This window comes from Anomaloglossus baeobatrachus, chromosome 4 (assembly GCF_048569485.1).
Source record: "Anomaloglossus baeobatrachus isolate aAnoBae1 chromosome 4, aAnoBae1.hap1, whole genome shotgun sequence".
In the NCBI taxonomy this organism is placed as follows: Eukaryota; Metazoa; Chordata; class Amphibia; order Anura; family Aromobatidae; genus Anomaloglossus; species Anomaloglossus baeobatrachus.
Genome location: NC_134356.1, coordinates 31,245,931 through 31,259,026, shown reverse-complemented (window position 1 = coordinate 31,259,026; position 13,096 = coordinate 31,245,931). Strand labels below are relative to the sequence as shown.

General features: G+C 52.3%; 1 protein-coding gene across 2 annotated transcripts in view; it reads right to left on the bottom strand.

Moving 5' to 3' along the window:
- Positions 1–13,096, bottom strand: part of SMC1B (structural maintenance of chromosomes 1B) — a 293,721-nt gene that overhangs the window by 243,267 nt on the left and 37,358 nt on the right. The gene's annotated exons all lie outside the window — the stretch shown is intronic.

Genomic DNA, 13,096 nt, shown 5'->3' with positions numbered 1-13,096 from the left:
GTGGCCGCAGTTTATAGGCCCCAAATCTGGTGACAGGTTCCCTTTAAGACCCTCATGCTTGTCATTGGGGAGTTTCCTAGAAGCCCTGCCAGGCTTCAAAAGGAGACCATGATTTTCACTATATGCAGCAATACAATGACATTGCTGGATAGAGCATGAGCGATCAGACGATCACAGGTACAAGTACTCTAAGGGGACTAATATGAAGTTAAGAAAAAGTTTAAAAAAAAAAAAAATATCCAAAATCACCCTCCTTTTCCCCCCATTAAAAATAAAGAGTTAAAAAAAATACACAGGCAATACTCACAAAGAGTTAGGAGCTTAGGTGAAATGTATGGAAAACATAAAACATTCACGCTACAGTGACAGTCGGGCATTTAGGTAGAAGCATGGTGATACGATTAGGTAATTTCCGCATCTCAAACAATTTATTGAAATAAAAGCCAACACCAGTGGTGGTGGGTACACCCCCCCCCCACCCCCCACCCCCCCAAAATGTCAACGCCTCATCTCATCATGTGGCCTTGAGCATTAATTCCAGCTGACAAAGCCGCCTCCTGCTGGTCACCAGTGGAGTTATTGTCTGTGGAGGCATGGTATCCCACTCTTCTTGAAGGGCGGCCCTCAGGTTATTGAGGTTCTGGGGTACAGAGTTACGGCCTCTACACAGTGACTCAGCTGATCCCATAGGTTTTCTGTGGGATTCAGGTCTGGGAGAAAGTGCAGTCGCTCCATTTGAGGTTCCCCAGTATCCAGCAGCCGGTCCCTAATGTGTGACCTCGATAATCTGGAGCATTATCCTCCACGAAAATGATATTAGGCCGGTGTTGTTCATGCACGGTGGCTCAGTGGTTAGCACTGCAGCCTTGCAGCGCTGGGGTCCTGGGTTCAAATCCCACTAAGGACACCATCTGCAAGTAGTTTGTATGTGCTCCCAGTGTTTGCGTGGGTTTCCTCCGGGTTCTCCGGTTTCCTCCCACACTCCAAAGACATACAGATAGGGAATTTAGATTGTGAGCCCCAATGGGGACAGTGATGCTGATGTATGTAAAGCGCTGTGGAATTAATAGCGCTATATAAATTAATAAAGAAGGGAATTTTGTTTACTTACCGTAAATTCCTTTCCTTCTAGCTCCTATTGGGAGACACGACAATTGGGTGTATAGCTTCTGCCTCCGGAGGCCACACAAAGTATTACACTGAAAAAGTGTAACCCCTCCCCTCTGCCTATACACCCTCCCGTGGATCACGGGCTCCTCAGTTTTGGTGCAAAAGCAGGAAGGAGGAAACTTATAAATTGGTCTAAGGTAAACTCAATCCGAAGGATGTTCGGAGAACTGAAACCATAACCAAAAGAACAATTCAACATGAACAACATGTGTACACAAAAGAACAACAGCCCGAAGGGAACAGGGGCGGGTGCTGGGTCTCCCAATAGGAGCTAGAAGAAAAGGAATTTACGGTAAGTAAACAAAATTCCCTTCTTCTTTGTCGCTCCATTGGGAGACCCAGACAATTGGGACGTCCAAAAGCAGTCCCTGGGTGGGTAAAAGAATACCTCAATAAAAGAGAGCCGAAAAACGACCCCTTCCTACAGGTGGGCAACCGCCGCCTGAAGGACTCGCCTACCTAGACTGGCATCTGCCGAAGCATAGGTATGCACTTGATAGTGTTTTGTGAAGGTGTGCAGACTAGACCAGGTAGCTGCCTGACACACCTGCTGAGCCGTAGCCCGGTGCCGCAATGCCCAGGACGCACCCACGGCTCTGGTAGAATGGGCTTTCAGCCCCGAAGGAACAGGAAGCCCCGAAGAACGGTAGGCTTCAAGAATCGGTTCCTTGATCCACCGAGCCAAAGTTGACTTGGAAGCCTGAGAGCCCTTACGCTGGCCAGCGACCAGGACAAAGAGCGCATCTGAACGGCGCAGGGGCGCCGTGCGAGACACGTAGAGCCGGAGTGCTCTCACTAGATCCAAAGAGTGCAAATCCTTTTCACACTGGTGAACTGGATGAGGGCAAAAGGACGGTAAGAAGATATCCTGATTGAGATGAAAAGGAGATACCACCTTAGGGAGAAACTCCGGGACAGGACGCAGAACCACCTTATCCTGGTGAAAAACCAGGAAAGGGGATTTGCATGACAGCGCTGCAAGCTCCGACACTCTTCGGAGTGAGGTAATTGCCACAAGAAATACCACCTTCTGCGAAAGACGTGATAAAGAGACATCCCTTAGCGGCTCGAAAGGTGGTTTTTGAAGAGCCATTAACACCCTGTTAAGGTCCCAGGGTTCCAGCGGACGCTTGTAGGGTGGAACTATGTGGCAAACTCCCTGCAGGAACGTGCGGACCTGCGGAAGCCTGGCCAGGCGCTTTTGAAAAAATACTGAGAGCGCCGATACTTGTCCCTTGAGAGAGCCGAGTGACAAACCCTTGTCCATTCCGGATTGAAGGAATGAAAGAAAAATGGGTAAGGCAAAAGGCCAGGGAGTAAAACCCTTATCAGAGCACCAGGACAAGAAGATCCGCCACGACCTGTAATAGATCTTGGCGGACGTTGGTTTCCTGGCCTGTCTCATAGTGGCAATGACATCCTGAGATAAACCCGACGACGCTAGGAGCCAGGACTCAATGGCCACACAGTCAGGTTGAGGGCCGCAGAATTCAGATGGAAAAACGGCCCTTGTGACAGTAGGTCTGTGCGGGCTGGAAGCGCCCACGGCTGACCCACCGTGAGATGCCACAGATCCGGGTACCACGACCGCCTCGGCCAATCTGGAGCGACGAGAATGGCGCGACGACAGTCGGATCTGATCTTGCGTAACACTCTGGGCAACATCGCCAGAGGAGGAAACACATAAGGGAGTCGAAACTGCGACCAATCCTGAACTAACGCGTCCGCCGCCAGAGCTCTGTGATCTTGAGACCGTGCCATGAAGGCCGGGACCTTGTTGTTGTGCCGTGACGCCATGAGATCGACGTCCGGCGTTCCCCAGCAGCGACAGATCTCTCGAAACACGTCTGGGTGAAGAGACCACTCCCCCGCATCCATGCCCTGACGACTGAGAAAATCTGCTTCCCAGTTTTCTACGCCCGGGATGTGAACTGCGGAGATGGTGGAGGCTGTGGCTTCCGCCCACAGCAGAATCCGCCGGACTTCCTGGAAGGCTTGACGGCTGCGCGTGCCTCCCTGGTGGTTGATGTACGCGACCGCCGTGGCGTTGTCCGATTGTATGCGGATCTGCCTGCCCTCCAGCCACCGATGGAACGCCTTTAGGGCTAGATACACTGCCCTTATCTCCAGAAGAGAAGACTCGATCGGAGTCCAGGTTCCCTGAGCCCTGTGGTGGAGAAAAATCGCTCCCCACCCTGACAGGCTCGCGTCCGTCGTGACCACAGCCCAGGATGGGGGCAGGAAGGATTTTCCCTGCGATAGAGAAGTGGGAAGAAGCCACCACTGAAGAGAGGTTTTGGCTGCAAGGGAAAGAGAGACGTTCCTGTCGAGGGACGTCGACCTCCTGTCCCATTTGCAGATGGAACTGCGCGAAGGGCACTGCCTCCATTGATGCCACCATCTTCCCCAGGAAGTGCATGAGGCGCCTCAAGGGGTGTGACTGACCCCGAAGAAGAGATTGCACCCCTGTCTGCAGTGAAAGCTGTTTGTCCAGCGGTAGCTTGACTACCGCTGAGTGAGTATGAAACTCCATGCCGAGGTAAGTCAGTGATTGGGTCGGTGTCAACTTGGACTTTGGGAAGTTGATGAGCTACCCGAACTGCTGGAGAGTCGCCAGAGCGACGGTCAGGCTGTGTTGACACGCCAACCGGGAGGGTGCCCTGACTAGGAGATCATCTAAGTAAGGGATCACCGAGTGGCCCTGAGAGTGCAGGACCGCCACAACGGATGCCATGACCTTGGTGAAGACCCGTGGGGCTGTCGCCAGGCCGAAAAGGCAGTGCCATGAACTGAAGGTGTTCGTCCCCGATGGCGAAACGCAGGAAGCGTTGATGTTCGGGTGCGATCGGCACATGGAGATAAGCATCCTTGATGTCGATTGATGCTAGGAAGTCTCCTTGTGACATCGAAGCGATGACCGAGCGGAGAGATTCCATCCGAAACCTTCTGGTGCTCACATGCCTGTTGAGCAGTTTGAGGTCCAGAACGGGACGGAATGATCCGTCCTTCTTTGGCACCACGAACAAGTTGGAGTAGAAGCCGTGACCATGTTCCTGAGGGGGAACGGGAATCACCACTCCTTCTGTCTTCAGAACGCCCACAGCCTGAAAAAGTGCGCCGGCCCGAGATGGGGGCGGAGATGTTCTGAAGAAACGAGTCGGAGGACGAGAGCTGAACTCTATCCTGTAACCGTGAGACAATGTCTCTCACCCATCGGTCTTGGACATGTGGCCACCAGGCGTCGCAAAAGCGGGAGAGCCTGCCACCGACCGAGGATGCGGTTCGGGGAGGCCGAAAGTCATGAGGAGGCCGCCTTGGAGGCAGTGCCTCCGGCGTTTTTTTTGGGGGCGTGACTTAGACCGCCACGCATAGGAGTTCCTCTGGCCTTTCTCTGGCCTGTTGGACGAGGAGGATTGGGACTTGGCTGAGGGCCGAAAGGACCGAAACCTCGGTTGTATTTTCCGTTGCTGAGGTCTCTTCGGTTTGGACTGGGGTAAGGACGAGTCCTTTCCATTGGATTCCTTAATAATTTCATCCAATCGTTCGCCAAACAATCGGTCGCCAGAAAACGGCAAACCGGTTAAGAACTTCTTGGAAGCAGAGTCTGCCTTCCATTCGCGTAGCCACATGGCCCTGCGGACTGCCACCGAATTAGCGGATGCTACCGCTGTACGGCTAGCAGAGTCCAGGACGGCGTTCATGGCGTAGGACGAAAAAGCCGACGCCTGAGAAGTCAAAGACGCAACTTGCGGAGCAGAGGTACGTGTGACCGCATTAATCTCAGACAGACAAGCTGAGATAGCTTGGAGTGCCCACACGGCTGCAAAGGCCGGGGCAAAAGACGCGCCTGTGGCTTCATAGATGGATTTCACCAGGAGCTCTATCTGCCTGTCAGTGGCATCCTTGAGCGATGAGCCATCTGCAACTGATACTACAGATCTAGCCGCCAGTCTAGAGACTGGAGGATCCACCTTGGGACATTGAGCCCAACCCTTAACTACGTCAGAGGGGAAGGGGTTCATTATGGCGCTTAGTAAAGCGCTTGTCCGGAAATGCTCTGTGCTTCTGGACAGCATCTCTGAAGTTAGAGTGATCGAAAAACGCACTCCGTCTACGTTTGGGAAACCTAAACTGGTGTTTCTCCTGCTGCGAAGTCGACTCCTCTATAGGTGGAGGTGGGGGAGAAAGATCTAGCACCTGGTTGATGGACGATATAAGATCATTTACTAAGGCGTCCCCCTCAGGTGTATCAAGATTGAGGGCAACGTCAGGATCAGAGCCCTGAGCTGCGACGTCCGCCTCGTCCTCCAGAGAGTCCTCAAGCTGAGACCCCGAGCAGCGTGAGGAAGTCGGGGAAGATTCCCAGCGAGCCCGCTTAGCCGGTCTGGGACTGTGGTCCGTGCAGGGGTCGAGCATTGCTCACAGTGAGGGTAGGTGGAACCCGCAGGTAACTTAGCCGCACAAGAGGTACAGGTGGCAAAATAACCCTGTGCCTTGGCACCCTTGCTCCTTGTGGACGACATGCTGTTGTCTCCTAGGAGAGTGATCACTGAGGGTATATAGCCAAAAGTAAACAACCCGGCCGAACAGAGAAAATATATACGAATATATATATATATACTCCGGCACCCTAGGGGGACCAGCACCGGGTGACCGGTGTGGCTTACCGAACGCCCAAAGCGGAGTGTGTGTCCACCAGATTCCCTGCCTTAGGTCTCCCAGAGCTGCAGAGCTCGTTCCTGAAAATCCTCCACCGGCAGAATGTGTGTAAAAATGGCTGCCGGAGCTCTCAGGGGAGGAGGGAGCCGTGGGCGGCGACTAGTAAAGTGCGGGAATCTGGGGCCCACAGTGATCAGTGAGGGGGGGGAGGAAACCTAAAGTCTGCTCCAGCCCTCACTGCCGACGTCAGGTCGACCGTCCCGCCCTTACCCCTGACTGTCAGGCCCGGGAGTTATGGTACTAGGCCGCAATGAAGCCGGGGACTAAATGTAATACCGCGGCCGACAAACAGGCTCGGTCGGCGCGGAAGTCCCGGTCTTCACAAACCAGCAGCTGCTGCAGCGTCTGTGAAACAAGCGCTCCATGCACAGTCCCCATGGGGACACAGAGTACCTTTAGATGCAGGGCCCTGTCCCTGAGGATACATAGACTCCTGTCCGTCAGATTCCCACAGGGGCTGCGGAGGGAGCCCGGTCCCAGTAAATGGATGACCGGTTAGGATCCCACTTCTCCCAGAGCCTCTAAGGGATGGTGAAGGAAAACGGCATGTGGCTCCAGCCTCTGTACCCGCAATGGGTACCTCAACCTTAACAGCACCGCCGACGTAGTGGGGTGAGAAGGGAGCATGCCGGGGGCCCTGTGGGGGCCCTCTTTTCTTCCAACCGATAAAATCAGCAGCTGCTGCTGACTAAAATGGGAAAGCATGAGTGGATGTGTGCCTCCTTCCACACAAAGCATAAAACTGAGGAGCCCGTGATCCACGGGAGGCTGTATAGGCAGAGTGGAGGGGTTACACTTTTTCAGTGTAATACTTTGTGTGGCCTCCGGAGGCAGAAGCTATACACCCAATTGTCTGGGTCTCCCAATGGAGCGACAAAGAAATCATTATTATTATTATTATTATTATTATTAATTATGCAGATGCACAATGACTGGAGTAATGTTATTCCAGTAGTCGGGACTATCACTGCACCATTCACACAGTGTAGGCTTGTTCTGTAGTGACTAGAAACATCGACCAACACTAACACCACCACCAAAGGCTCGTCTGGTGACGGCAGTGACTGATGCATAGTGCTATCCTTGATGTCTCCAACATCTTTGTCGGCCATCATTTCTGTTCAGTATGGATCTACTTTCATCAGTGACCAGTGCTGAGGCCACTGGTCCCTCGTCCAGAGTAGATGACGCCTGTGCCTGGTGGTGTGATCAGGTACGTAGATGACGCCTGTGCCTGGTGGTGTGATCAGGTACGTAGATGACGCCTGTGCCTGGTGGTGTAATCAGGTACGTAGATGACGCCTGTGCCTGGTGGTGTAATCAGTTACGTAGATGACGCCTGTGCCTGGTGGTGTGATCAGGTACGTAGATGACGCCTGTGCCTGGTGATGTGATCAGGTACGTAGATGACGCCTGTGCCTGGTGGTGTGATCAGGTACATAGATGACGCCTGTGCCTGGTGATGTGATCAGGTACGTAGATGACGCCTGTGCCTGGTGGTGTGATCAGGTACGTAGATGACGCCTGTGCCTGGTGGTGTGATCAGGTAACGTAGAGGACGCCTGTGCCTGGTGGTGTGATCAGGTACGTAGATGACGCCTGTGCCTGGTGATGTGATCAGGTACGTAGATGACGCCTGTGCCTGGTGATGTGATCAGGTACGTAGATGACGCCTGTGCCTGGTGGTGTGATCAGGTACATAGATGACGCTTGTGCCTGGTGGTGTGATCAGGTACATAGATGACGCCTGTGCCTGGTGGTGTGATTAGGTACATAGATGACGCTTGTGACTGGTGATGTGATCAGGTACGTAGATGACGCTTGTGCCTGGTGGTGTGATCGGGTACGTAGATGACGCCTGTGCCTGGTGGTGTGATCAGGTACGTAGATGACGCTTGTGCCTGGTGGTGTGATCAGGTACCTAGATGACGCCTGTGCCTGGTGATGTGATCAGGTACGTAGATGACGCTTGTGCCTGGTGGTGTGATCAGGTACCTTGCAGGTCGTCTAGCCTGAAACCACGCTGAGGTGAACAGTTCCGAATGGTCTGACTTGACACTTGAGGGCCTCTCACCTCCCTTAAATGTGCCTTGTGTTGTGTGACATTCATCATCCAGTTCCGAAAAGAATTATTCACAATGAAGCGGTCATCAGTGTGGGATGTGACCGAAGGAAATCCACTTCTCTGCCTTTCTGTGACTCTTCCAATTTCTCTGCTTCTCTGTATAACCTGCTGGTGACACTCTAAGCTCAGTGGCCACTTTTGTCTGAGAACATCCTGCTTGAAGCCTCGCAATAGCGCGGTGCTGCAGATCAATTGTTAGACGTCGTCTTGGTCTCATGATGTCAAAATGTGAACATGATGAGGAGGCCGGTTTATAACCAACTCTAATTGAATCCCAAAATTTATTGGGTGATTTATGGATCATTCACTTGTGAATTTTTCTATTAAGTTCCTTGTTAGGCCGGTTTCACACATCGGGCTTTTCGCCGCTTTGCCGGATTCGGCGCTCTCCCGTACAGACAATACAGTACAGTGACAGCGCTGTAACTTCCGGGTCACATGCGCCGGTCACATGACAGCATGTGACCGGCGCTTGTTGCGCTGTCACTGTACTGTAGTCACTGTATGGGAGCGCGCCGGATCCGGCAAACCGGCGAAAAGCCGGATGTGTGAAACCGGCCTTAGCGAACAGCCAGTTGTGCAAAAAGTCCTGAAAACATTGAACAGTTGGACATGTGCATCCCAAAGATCAGAGAAGGTCACATTAAGTTCCCCTGAACAGGTTAGAAGGAAATTTAGGATCTTTTCATGTATCCCCTAACTTCATTAGGGGATACAGGAAACCATGGGTGTATTCTGCTGACACTATGCAAAAAAAACCCCAAAAAAACACTAACTCCTCCTCAGCAGGTTACACCCACCAACTGGAACCAAGCTAAGTGTTAGCTTAGTGTCCGTACGAGACACACACTTCCTTGGAAAGGTTTCTACCTCACATTTTGTTGTTTGCGTTTCATTTAGCTCTTTTTTGTTTTTCAGACTCAACGTGTGTGGGTATACAGAGTGGCAGAGCAACTCTGACACCACCTAAGAGGAAAAAACAGTGTAGTCTGATCCACATTGTACCGAAACAAAAGCACCCTCGTTGCAGAAGACTGACCTCAGTTTCATTCCTTTAGTAGGTTTTCATCATTTGGGTCTTCTCCCCGTCAGGTGCGACAGGATAGGAAAAAAACATCCTTTAGACAAGCCCCTTCCTGGAGGTCATGCGGGCATCAAAGCCGATCGTCAGCATCCAGATCCACATGTTTTCCTCCACATGAGAGGGCGCTTCCACCTGAGGAACCTCTAAGAGCGATGGTCATCTCTTTCTGTTTTGGGATATGTAGTCAAAGACGCCTGGGTCAGAGAGGTAATCTCTTTCAGCTACAAAAAAGTTCTCTCTCCTCCAGCCCCACTTTTTTGAGTCCTGCAAACCAAGGGACCTCTCCTTGGATCCTGGGTTTTTCAAGGTTCTTTCCGCGAATCGGGCATCATCATCCCCATCCAGTCCTTCAAGGGCTTTTCAGGTTTTCATTCAAACCGGTTTGTGGTCCCAAACAATGATGGCTCCGTCTGACCCATCCAGGATCTCAAATGCTTGAACAAGTGCGTCCTCCAACAACACTTCGAAATGGAGTTCCTTCGCTCCGTGATAGCTTCAATGGAACCAGCAGCGATTCTTTGTTGTAGGATGCGTACTTTTAGATCTCCCTCTTTCCGGCACATGGTATATTCCTCTATTCCTCCGCATTGCCATCTGAGATTCTCATTTTCAGTTCACAGCTCTTCCCTTTGGTCTAGCCATGGCTCCCAGATGTAATGCTGTTACCGGCATCCCTGCACTGTCCAGTCACCCTCCCCCGGCGTGGATGTTGGTACACTCAACATCACGGCCACTCAGTGATAGATTCTGCATCCTTGGTTCCTGTTGCCAACTCCCAGGGCCGCGGCATACCTCATAGATCTCCTGGGGACACAGAGTGTGTGCACGGCCTTTCCCGGTAGTGCGTCTCAGCCTATTGCGGAGAGGCACTAGGCATTTAAGGCACTCTCTACTATGGTAGGTACCTAGGCAACGTGACCTAACCCTAGAGACGCATTGTGTGTTCTCAGGTATCCTACACTTCTGTATTGCCTACACCATTCTGTATTCCAGTATGTGCTGTACCCACTGCCGCACCGATCCATTCTAGCCATGTCCAATGTACTAGTTGTTCTGCTGTACCTGCTGCAAATGCTGTTCGCTCTGTGCCTGCTGTACCAGCCACAACTGGCAGTATCTGCCGTCCGGCTACTCCAGCCAGATCAGTCGAATCCTCCATACCTGCTAGTCCCTGCCATCCAGTCTGCATCAGCAATCCCACCTGAACCTGGCAGTATCTGCCGTCCCGGCTACTCCAGCCAGATGAGCCATACCCTCTATACCTGCTGGTCCCTGCCATCCAGTGTGCAGCAGCTGTCCCGGCTGCACTTGACTATCAGAGACTGTCCGTGTCCCCACCACCGTCTCCTGGGGCCAGCTGTTGCAGTACCGTGTTTTCTGGAGTGGCACCTGGTTGCTACCGGCACCCCAGTCCATCGTCAGCATCAAAGGCTCTAGAGAGAACCCGGAGTGTGCCTAAGTCACGCTCCTTCAGGTGAACCAGTACAGCGGCCCAGTGGGTCCACTCCCGCTATCACCAGGGAGCATTAGACAAGGGTCTTCAACAAGTTCTTGGGGATGTTCTTGGCCATCCTCTGACCAGGGTGATTGTAGTCATACCTTATTTGGATTACATTTCGATCAAGGCTCAATTTTTCCGAGCCTGTTACGAGAATCTCCAAATCACTCAATAATAACCCTTCTCGGCTGGATCATCAACAGATCGAAGTAGTTTCTGATCCCAGCCAAGTGTCTAATTTTTCTGGGAATGCTGTTCAAAATGGCACGTGCAAGAGTCTTCCTTTCAGAAGAAAAAGTTTTGACCCTGTTACAGGGGATATACTCTCTCAAGCAAAGGTCTCTTTAGTTCTATCTGAGAGTAGTGGGGAAGATGGTAGCCACAATGGAAGCGGTCCCATTTGTGCAGTTTCACACCCATCCTCTTCAGCTTGGTCTTCTTTCTCAAGAGGACAGGACATCGTCATCTCTGGACCGACTCATCCTCCTTCTTGCCAGGTCAGCCAGTCCTTAAGCTGATGGCAATAAAGAGAATTTTGTTTACTTACCGTAAATTCTTTTTCTTATAGTTCCGTAATGGGAGACCCAGACCATGGGTGTATAGCTTCTGCCTCCGGAGGACACACAAAGTACTACACTAAAAAGTGTAGCTCCTCCCTCCGAGCATATACACCCCCTGGATAACCAAATATAGCCAGTTTAGTGCAAAAGCTGAAGGAAAATAGCCACCCACAAGTAGAGATAGAGCAAAAAAAACGGAACAACCGGAGCCTCTGTCTACAACAACAGCCGGTGATAACACGCGGAACAAGAAACTGCCAACAGGCAACAGGGAGGGTGCTGGGTCTCCCATTACGGAACTATAAGAAAAAGAATTTACGGTAAGTAAACAAAATTCTCTTTTTCTTCATCGTTCCTATGGGAGACCCAGACCATGGGACGTCTCAAAGCAGTCCATGGGTGGGAAATAAACAGAAAACTGAGAAGTAGGCGAAACCCAACTTCACAAATGGGCGACAGCCGCCTGAAGCATACGTCTGCCCAAGCTCGCATCTGCCGAAGCATGAGCATGCACTTGGTAGTGCTTCGAAAAGGTGTGCAGACTAGACCAAGTGGCAGCCTGACAGACCTGCTGAGCCGTAGCCTGGTGCCTGAAAGCCCAAGGGGCACCGACAGCTCTGGTCGAGTGTGCCTTGATCCCCGGCGGGGGAGGCACCTGAGTACACTGGTAGGCATCGGATATGGCCGACCTAATCCAACGAGCTAGGGTCGGTTTAGAAGCCGAGAGACCCTTGCGCTGACCTGTGGTCAGCACAAAAAGAGAGGTGCACCGCCTAAGAACAGCGGTGCGTGACACATAGTCCCGGAGCGCCCGCACCAGATCTAAAGTATGCAACGCTTTCTCAAAGCGATGAACAGGAGCCGGACAAAAGGAAGGCAATGAAATGTCCTGGTTAAGGTGGAAGGGAGACACCACCTTAGGGAGAAAGTCCGGAGTCGGACGGAGAACCACCTTGTCTTGATGAAAAACCAAAAAAGGTGACTCCGAAGAGAGCGCAGCCAAATCAGAGACTCTCCTGAGAGAAGTTATGGCCACCAGAAAGACGACTTTCTGTGAAAGACGAAACAAAGAAACCTCCCTAAGAGGCTCAAAGGGGGGTTTCTGTAAGGCCGTGAGGACCAGATTAAGGTCCCAGGGATCCAAAGGCCGCCGGTAAGGTGGAATGATGTGAGATGCGCCCTGCATGAAGGTGCGCACCTGAGCCAGTCGGGCGATACGCCGCTGGAACAACACTGACAGAGCCGAGACCTGTCCCTTAAGGGAATTGAGGGATAGTCCTAGCTGCAGACCGGACTGTAGAAAGGACAGGATGGTCGGCAAGGAAAAAGGCCAAGGGGCATGGCCGGAAGAACGACACCAGGACAGGAAAATTCTCCAAGTCCTGTGATAAATTTTGGCCGAGGAAGACTTCCGAGCCTGAGTCATAGTGGAGATGACTTCGGGAGGAATGCCGTAAGCTGTCAGGATCCAGGACTCAAGAGCCACGCCGTCAATCTAAGAGCCGCAGAATTCTGGCGGAAAAACGGACCTTGTGAGAGAAGGTCTGGGCGGTCCGGGAGATGCCACGGCACCTCTACGGACAGATGGAGCAGGTCTGGGTACCAAGCTCGCCTGGGCCAGTCTGGAGCAATGAGTATGACCCGACGGCCCTCCATTCTGATCTTGCGCAGGACTCTGGGCAAGAGAGCTAGAGGGGGAAACACGTAAGACAGACGGAACTGGGACCAATCCTGAACCAGCGCGTCCGCTGCAAAGGCCTGAGGATCGTGGGAGCGAGCCACGTAAACCGGGACCTTGTTGTTGTGCCGGGATGCCATTAGATCCACTTCCGGAGTGCCCCACTTGCGGCAGATCGACCGGAACACAGCCGGATGCAGAGCCCACTCGCCACTGTCCACGGTTTGACGGCTGAGATAATCTGCCTCCCAGTTTTCTACGC